This window comes from Solanum lycopersicum, chromosome 9, assembly GCF_036512215.1.
Source record: "Solanum lycopersicum chromosome 9, SLM_r2.1".
Lineage (NCBI taxonomy): Eukaryota > Viridiplantae > Streptophyta > Magnoliopsida > Solanales > Solanaceae > Solanum > Solanum lycopersicum.
This window is the reverse complement of record NC_090808.1, coordinates 31534393-31544347: the sequence shown is the minus strand read 5'-3', so window position 1 is coordinate 31544347 and position 9955 is coordinate 31534393.

Sequence of the window (9955 nt, the reverse complement as noted above, 5' to 3'; positions counted from 1 at the left end):
TAACAACAAAGCTTGGAGTACTAGGAAGTCCGATACAGGGAGAAACACCTTCGCAGTGCAGTCCACTCACAACCCAGCCACAGATGATATTCGTGAAGAAATGGCTCAGATGAGAACTGAGCTTGGGTTGGTACTAAAGCATGTCACTGGGGGTGCAGAAAAGATTAATGCAGTCAACTACTTGGCTAAACCACCACCTCCAATCGATGAGTGTTATTATGAGGAGGATTCCTATGCAGTAAATGAACAGATGGGGGGTTTTCGACCAAGTGCCCAAGGCTCTAATCAGGAGAATTGGCGCCAAGGTCAAGGGAACCAAGTTCGAAACTATGGTAACTACAATCGTGAGGGTCATTATGTCCGAGATGGAAACTACAATCGCGACAACAACTTCAACAGGGGTAACTATGGTAATAGAAACGACAGGAATGGACCCTATGTTCCTCCTCAAAATCGTGAAGTTACTCCTAGGGATGGTGGAGGTAGTATGTCGCGAGTTGAGGATATGTTGCATAAAATGATGAGGAGGTTCAATGCTAGTGATGAGCACAATAAAGAGTTGAGGAATGATTTAGCGGGTATTGGGCAAAAAGTTGATAGACATGCAATATCGATTAAGCAACTTCAGTTACAATTGGCCCAATTATCTGCAATTGTGAACACACGGAAACCGGGCACTCTTCCTAGCAACACTGTCCACAATCCAAAAAATGATGGACATTGTATGGCAATTACTACTCGCGGTGGAAAGCAAACCATTGACCCACCTATGCCATCTAATGAGAATAAGGTGACAAAAGACACTGATAAAGTGGTAAATGTTGATGCTAATTTAGAGGATAACAGTGCAGAAGATGCTGAAGTGCCTAAAAAAGTAACTCCCATGCCTAGGCCACCACCCCCATTTCTTCAAAGATTAGTGAAAAAGACTGAGGATGGCAAATATCGGCGTTTTATAACAATGTTGAAGCAACTTTCTATCAATGTCCCTTTGGTAGAAGCTTTAGAACAAATACCCAGTTACGCCAAGTTTATGAAAGATTTGGTCACAAAGAAAAGATCGGTTACTTTTGAGGATGATGATAGAATGCAGCATTGTAGTGCTATTGCTACAAGATCTCTGGTCCAAAAGAAAGAAGATCCGGGTGTGTTCACTATTCCTTGTACAATCGGGCTATTACATTTTGCGAAAGCATTATGTGATCTGTGGGCAAGCATAAATCTCATGCCCCTCTCGATTTACAAGAAGTTGGGTTTGGGTGACCCAAAGCCCACTGCGATGCGGCTACTGATGGCTGATCGAACAGTAAAACGGCCCCATAGGGATACTTCATGATGTGCTAGTAAAAGTGGAGTCATTCATCTTTCCGGCCGATTTTGTTATTCTTGATTGTGAGGTTGATTTTGAAGTGCCTATTATCCTTGGGAGGCCATTCCTAGCTACGGGAAGAGCCTTAGTAGACATGGAAAAGGGGCAGATGAAATTTCGGTTGAACAGTGAGGAAGTGACCTTTAATATTTGTAGGTCCATGAGGCAGAGTGTTGAGCTCCAATCGGCATCTGCTATATCCTACAACATGGATGAGACATTTGAGACACAAATAGAAGAACCTCTAGGTGTCGAAGCATTAGCGGCAGTGGTAATGAACTTTGATAGCGATTGCATTGAAGAGTATGAGTCATTAGTCGCGGCTCTTGACCGAGGTGATGTTCGGTTTAAACCGAAGAAATTTGAGCTTGATATGAAGAATCGCGAGTCCCCACCCGCTAAACCATCTATAGAGGAAGCTCCAAAAGTTGAATTAAAAGCTCTCCCACCTCATCTTAGGTATGAATTCTTAGGAAATGGTGACACTTTGCCGGTAATCATTGCATCATACCTGGATGAACAACAGGTTCAGAGTTTGGTGAAGGTACTAAAAAGGTTCAAAAGAGCTATTGGGTGGACCATTGCGGACATTATTGGGATCCCTCCTGGTATTTGTTCTCACAAAATCCAACTCATGCCTGACATAAGCCGAGTATTGAGCACCAGAGACGCTTGAATCCTCCTATGCAAGAGGTTGTGAATAAGGAAATCATCAAGTGGTTGGATGCTGGAGTAATCTATCCAATTGCCGATAGTAGTTGGGTATGCCCGATTCAGTGTGTACCTAAGAAAGAGGGAATGACTGTGGTCCCCAACGAAAAGAATGAACTTGTTCCAATGAGACGGTTACTGGATGGAGGGTGTGTATGGATTACCGTAAACTGAACTTATGGACTGAAAAAGACCATTTTCCTATGCCCTTCATGGATCAGATGTTGGATAGACTTGCCGGAAAAGGGTGGTATTGTTTTCTTGATGGGTATTCGGGGTATAATCAGATTTCTATTGCACTAGAAGATCAAGAGAAAACCACTTTCACTTGTCCATATGGGACTTTTGCGTTCAGAAGAATGTCGTTTGGGTTGTGCAATGCACCCGCAACCTTTCAGAGATGTATGATGTCAATATTTTCTGACATGGTGGAGGATACTATAGAGGTTTTTATGGATGATTTCTCTGTGGTTGGTGACTCATTCGAGCGGTGCTTGACCAATTTATCTGAGGTTCTTAAGAGATATGAAGACTGCAATTTGGTACTAAACTGGGAAAAGTGTCATTTCATGGTAAAAGAGGGTATTGTGTTGGGTCATCGCATTTCCGAAATGGGCATAGAGGTTGATCGAGCTAAAGTTGAGGTAATAGAGAGACTTCCCCCGCCGATCTCTGTGAAAGGTGTGAGAAGCTTTCTTGGGCATGCAGGTTTTTACCGGAGATTCATCAAAGACTTTTCAAAGATTGCACACCCATTGTGCAAATTGCTGGAGAAAGAATGTAAATTTTGTTTTGATGAATCCTGTCTTAAAGCATTCGGTGAGCTAAAAGAAAAGTTAGTGTCTGCGCCTATCGTTATTTCTCTGGATTGGAACAGTCCATTTGAGGTAATGTGCGATGCTAGTGGGGTGGCTCTTGGTGTAGTATTGGGTCAGAGAAGAAACAAAATTCTTCACCCAATTTACTATGCTAGTAAAGTCCTAAATGAAGCCCAGAAAAACTACACAGTGACTGAGCAAGAACTCCTCGCAGTAGTCTTTGCTTTTGAGAAATTTCGCTCCTATTTTCTAGGTACTAGAGTTATAGTGCATACTGACCATTCAGCATTAAGATATTGGCAAAAAAGGATGCGAAACCAAGGCTGATTCGTTGGGTATTACTGCTGCAAGAATTTGACTTTGAAGTGCTGGATAGAAAAGGGACTGAAAATCAAGTTGCTGATCATTTGTCTCGTCTAGAGGATGAAGCTATGAGAGAGTTAGGGGATAAGACTGACATTGATGATACTTTCCCCGATGAACATGTATTGGCTGCTTCACAAGACTTGATTCCATGGTTCGCAGATTTTGCGAACTATCTGGCTAGTGATATTGTTCCATCAGACTTGTCCTTTCATCAAAGGAAAAAGTTCATGTACGATGTGAAGAAGTTCTTTTGGGATGAACCATACTTGTATAGGAGTTGTGCCGACGGGCTTATTCGGCGTTGTGTGCCCGAATGTGAAATGTTGAGTGTGTTGGAAGCATGTCATTCTTCACCTGTTGGCGGACATCACAGTTGTATCCGAACCGCTCACAAGATATTGCAATGTGGTTACTATTGGCCAACTCTTCATCAAGATGCTCATGGGTTTGCTAAAGCATGTGACAAATATCAACGAGATGGTGGTATTTCAAGAAAGCAAGAGCTCCCTCTAAACCCCATTCTTGTGATTGAGTTATTTGATGTGTGGGGTATTGACTTTATGGGCCCTTTCGTGAGTTCTCATGGGATGAAGTACATTCTTGTAGCATTTGATTATGTATCTAAATGGGTCGAAGCCATAGCCCTCGCAAACAATGAAGGGAAGAGTGTCACTTCATTCTTGAAAAAGAATATATTCTCCCGTTTTGGCACTCCAAGGGCCATTATTAGTGATGGGGGCTCCCACTTCTGCAACAGATTGTTCAAGGGGTTATTGGAGAAATACGGTGTTCGCCATAATGCGGCCACTCCTTACCACCCTCAAACTAGTGGGCAAGTTGAAGTATCGAATCGGGAGATCAAACAGATATTGTCCAAAACATTGAATGCTAGTAGAACGGATTGGTCAAGGAGGCTTGATGATGCTCTTTGGGCCTACCGGACAGCTTATAAGACTCCCATAGGTATGTCTCCATACCAACTTGTATATGGGAAAGCTTGTCATCTTCCGGTTGAGTTAGAGCATAAAGCCATGTGGGCTATGAAGAAGTTAAAAATGGATTGGAGCGAAGCTGTAGAGCAACGGTTAAATGGGTTGAATGAACTTGATGAATTTCGCTTGAAAGCCTATGAAAGCTCAGCCCTATATAAAGAAAAGATGAAGAAGTATCATGACAACAAAATTGAAAAACGAGAGTTTATGGTGGGGGATTTGGTGCTTCTATTCAATTCTAGATTGCACTTGTTTCCAGGCAAACTCAAGTCCAAATGGACTGGTCCTTACACGGTTACCCAACTATTTCCTCATGGAGCAGTTGAGTTGGAAACTAAGGAGGGTGTGCGGTTCAAGGTGAATGGACAGCGCATAAAAATCTATCTCGGGCATGCTGAATCGACGAATGAAGTGGTCGAGGCATACCATCTTGATGAAGTTTGAGTAATCAAATGGCCCCAGTCGTGCCGCGACATTAAATCAGGCGCTTGTTGGGAGGCAACCCAATACTTATCGTCTTTTTAATAATGGTAGCATTTTTCTATTAATGGGTTTTAAATTTGCAGGCACATCACCAGGAAATTCTACAGAAAACTACTCCACAGCAGCCACTAACGGATACATCGATGGACCGTTGCGCATGCGACGGACCGTCGTATGCATCCGTCACACCAGGTACGTTTTTCTGTCATTTTGAAATTAGGGCACACACGACGGAACCTACGACGGGTCGTCGCAAGTGCGGCGGACCGTCATCAGGAAACCGTCGCGTGATTAATTTTTCTTGCCTGTGTTCTTTTTCCCCAAAAGACTGATTACTTTTTCTGTTTAACCGGCACGTTATATCTTTTGTACATAGCTTAACTCTGAAGCATGATGGTTAAAATGATACCCTGATAAAATGGGAAAATGTTGCATGACTAGGCGTAGTAACTGATAATTGTGTGGCTCTAAACATGAAATAGAGTTACACCATTGCATTACCCTAAATCTTCAAGTCAAACTAGGTGTCTGATAATCTGGTATAGTGATGAGATGTCAAGTGAGTGTGAGGAAAGTTGAATAGTCCACTACTGGTACTGAGCTAGAACTTGCCTGGTTAGTCCTTCTAAAAGTAAGCTGTAACAGACAATTAGGAAAGGATCACAGGCCCTTATTCAAGATAGCCCATTTCTAGCCTAAATAAAAGTAACCAAATGAAAGTTATCCTTCTTTGATCCAAATAATTTGAGCTTAAAATTAGACCTTTCTTTTTCACCCCAACTGATCTTTTCTTGGAACAATATGTTGGCCCTGGTCACTCCTTGGACATGTGCACCTCAGGTTATGCCAAAAGCATAAGTTGAGGGTGGCTAATGCATAAACAACCTTCGTTATGGCCCTGACCCGACTTTGGGTATTGTGTACCTTGACTCATGGCAAAGCCATGAGTTGAGGGTGGTTGTTTTGAGGAATGCTCTGGAAAGTGGGGTTGAAAGAACAAAGAGAGAGAAAGAACAAAAGTAAAGTAACTCAAGAACTCGTTGAAAGAGAAGGAAAGAAAAAGAGAAATATTCAAGAATTACAAACAAGAAAAGAAAAGAGTTACTTACACAAATGAAGAAAGAATGGAAATAGCAAGGTGAAAGAATAGGAGAAACTGGGCGAGATAAAGTGATAGAAAGTGGAAGGTTTAGTCAATATGTCAAGGAGGGCAAAAAGTCACTAAAGTATACCTAAATATACCCTACCTGACTCTGAGCCTACGTTACAAGCTAAAAAAGTCCTATCGTGATCCTAAGGGTTGTATAGCGAACTTAAGGCAGTGAAAATAAGGGAAAGCTTATGGCAATAGGTATGAATGAGTGTGACTTTGTTCTGAGAGCGAGTGTTGAAATGTAATCCTTATACTCAAACTGAAATCATTGTGTGAAAAATGAGGATTTTGTTCTAAAGTGAGGACACTAGTTGTAATACCGGAGTTGTTAGCACCTCGGTGAGAAATTGAAGAGGATAGGTGTTAGTGCATGGTGAGTCGGTGTCATGTTTTAATCCCACAAAATTCAAGCCTAATAGTGATAGCATGCATAGATTTGATGAGATTTATCGGGATTGATAGCCAAATGATTGCAAAGGATAAAACATGAATACTATTGTACAAAGATTGTGTAGTGAGTCATAGTGCGTCGCTTGAGGACAAACAACGAATTTAAGTTGAGGGTGTTGATATACCGTGGTTTCACGGTATAATTAATACTTTTTCCTAAAGTTTAGTGTGTCCGAAAGCCTTTTTTGTGCTAATTTTGATATAAGTTTCTCTTTATTTTGCAGGAAATCTGTCCAAAGCTGAATGCGGAGATTTTGAGCGAAAAATGCAGAAGAGACCACCTACGGAGCTTATGACGGTCCGTCGTGCCTGTGACGGTCCGTAGGTGGCAGCGTAGAGAAGCTGCTGAAGGAAGATGGGGAAGTCTGACCAAGTGTGGGATTACGAAGATTGTGACGGTCCGTCATGGCTATGACGGTCCGTCCTGCAGGTTCGTCGTGAAGATCAGAGAAGTGATCTCAGTACCCAGATTCCAAGAGTTGAAGTATTTTGAAACGAGACCCTCGACGGACCATTGTGCCTATGACGGTCCGTCGCACTTGCTGTCGAGGGGAATGAAGAAAGTAGCAGAAGAAATTGCACCAAGTATGGGACGATGGAGTCCACGACGGTCCGTTGCGACCACGACGGTCCGTCGCGTGGTCCGTCGACCCAGCCGCATTTTGGCAGATTTCCAGTAATTAGAATCCTTGTGTAATTAGGTTTTTATTTTTTTATAAATAGTTCGAAAAACCTCGTTTTTGAGGTTACACTCTGGGAGATTAGACATCGTATTATTAGACTTTGTGTATTAGTGTTTGATTTTGGAGATTCTTACAAGTGATTTTTGGTGATAATCAAGCAAATTTTTCGGACTTTATTCTTTCTCATTGAAGTAAGTACATGAATTCTTATTTAATATATTTGAATATTGTGTTTATGGCTATGAGGAACTAAACTCCATAACTAGGGTTGTGGGAACCATAGACAAATAATGAGATAACCCTAGCTAAAATAACAATTCTAGAATAGTGTCTTGCATGTATTAATAATTCTTTCGCTTAGAAGTCTTTTTAACGGATGATCAACATTAGAACTCGCCTTAATGCTACTTGCCAGACCAAGGAGGTAGATAATAGGAAAAGAATTATTAACATAGATTTAGTGTATACTATCTAATAGGCTAGTATTGATTGGTACGAGGTAATAACTTAGTCAAATATCGAATACGATGCTTAATATGAGGTAAAGATAAGGGTTAGGAAAGCAACACACGTAGCCGGACCTAGGTGCGGAGTGAGATTTTCTAGATACCGAACCAAGGATTTAGAAATACATAACTTATCATTTTGCATGCAAGATACTAGGAAAGAATTGTTATAGTTAGAATTATCAAGTTATGAACCTGTGGGGAACACGTAAACCCTAGTTACTTTGATTAATTGATTAAAACCCAACATTAAAAGTTGTTAAGTGTCTCTTTCAAGTTCGTTAGTTATTTTCACTCATTAGGAAATACAAACCCCCCTTTTTATGCTTTTACTCTCTAAGGAAGTCATCAACCGAACAATAGTAATAACAAGTTGAAGTTAAGTCTAGACTATTTTCCTCGTGGGAACGATCCCAACCTCACTAGTTGGGTTATTTACTTGACGCGACCGCTTTACTTCTCATTTGAGAAGTAAGTTTGAGCGTATCAACTAAAGTTTTTTTTTTAATTTTGACAATTCAAAGTGTGACATATGTTGCCACATATATGTGTTCTGTAGGGTCACTTATCACCTTTCTATGTTGCCACATATATATGTTCTGTAGGGTCACTTATCACCTTTCTATGACATATGTTATATAGTACAAATTTGCCACACATATCCTTTATGTGACATATCTTATCACATATCTCCTTTCTGTGAAATGTGTTGCCACATATATCTTTTCTATTGGTACACATGCAAATAATTATGTGGTGTTTTTTTTACAATAGAAGTTATATATGTTGCCACAGACATCGCATTTCTTCCTTTCCATCAGAATTGACATTTGTTCTAACAAAATCAAAAAAATCATAAAAATCATTTATATTAATACATTATCAGCAAAACTTAACACTCCACCAATTGTTTTATATAACTTATCAACAAAAAAAATAATTCACAATGATATACATAACCACCTATCTAATCAATGGTGTTAACCACAACATTTTCATCGATCTTTGATTTTGTAGGTCTAGGCCTTTGTGAGTATTCATTATTACTAACATAGCCATTTCAAGCATTTAAAATACCATAATTTCATAAGAGTGAAGCATATCTCATGCGAAGGGTTTCAACACTAATTCCACAAGACGGTACTTCTAGTCCAGCACTCAAAAACTCAATGTATGCAGTGACAAAAAGTCCACAATCTCTGTATGGTATATCTTCAATTAGAAAATATAATAACATCAAATTTCGATAGTCGTAAGACAAAAAAATAATGTGATATTTACATATTACTACTTTCTTGTTAGGCAATACCACTAACATGTCTGACTTCGAATGAGTGAGATTTGTTCTTTCCTTGGTAACATTCAAGAATTGACCAGTTTGTTCGCTTTTTTGCTCAAAAAATTCGCTTAACTCATGGTACATTGGCAACATTATAGATAACTTTTGAATCTCAAAGTACAATTTTCTGTTAGACCTAGATGAGGACATCGAATCATATACTTTTATGCATCGTTCCTTTAATGCAACGACTGTCAAGACCCAATGAAAGACCCCATTATTATTTATAGAGACATAAACATCATCTGTCAAGTGCCAAGGCAGTCCACAATTTATACCAAACCCTTTCATAGTGCCAACAATTTTATCCTCATATTCAGGAACAACACTAGCATTGTCAATGTATGTTTTGAAAAAATAACTAGCAGTGGTATATCGATATTTAAAATGACTCTGTTGCTTCGCCTTCTTATGAAAATAGTAAAAAATGACATCCTCATACTGCACAGATGCATCAAACAAGTGTATCTCTGTATCAATTTATTTGTATATATTCATGTATTAATCAAAACATAAAGTGGGCATGAATTTATTTCATCGGTCCAATAATTATTGGCTTGAGACATTACGTAGAACCAGTTCTTATTCTTTGGAAATGCAACTATAAAATCAAGTTGGTCAAAATCAAGTTTCGAGCAATTGGCTAAGTAGTGATCGTCCTTATCTCTTCTGCAATTGTATAATCATTATAAATAATTATTTAGTGGACAATAAGAAGAAATACTAATAATAGTTGAACGACCTAACTTTTTTGCATGATGCTTGTAAAGACCCTCATTTAGCCATTGCGAGAAGTATGACATTAGTTCAGTTGGACCCTCGTCAGCAATGTTAAGATCTTCTAATGGATATTGTCACTTCACATCAAAAATGACGACTTCAACTTTCTTCTCTTTCTTTTTCGCTTTCGCCTTTTCTTTCTGCTTCTCATTCTCCTTCTCCTTCTTCTTATCCTTCTCCTTCTCCTCCTTCTCCTTTTCCTTCTTCTCCTCCTTTTCCTTCTTCTCCTTCTCTTTCTTCTCACTAATTATAGAAAGTGTTTGGGAAATAGGTTTTTTTAATCTCCCACAATTTAAAGGCTGTAA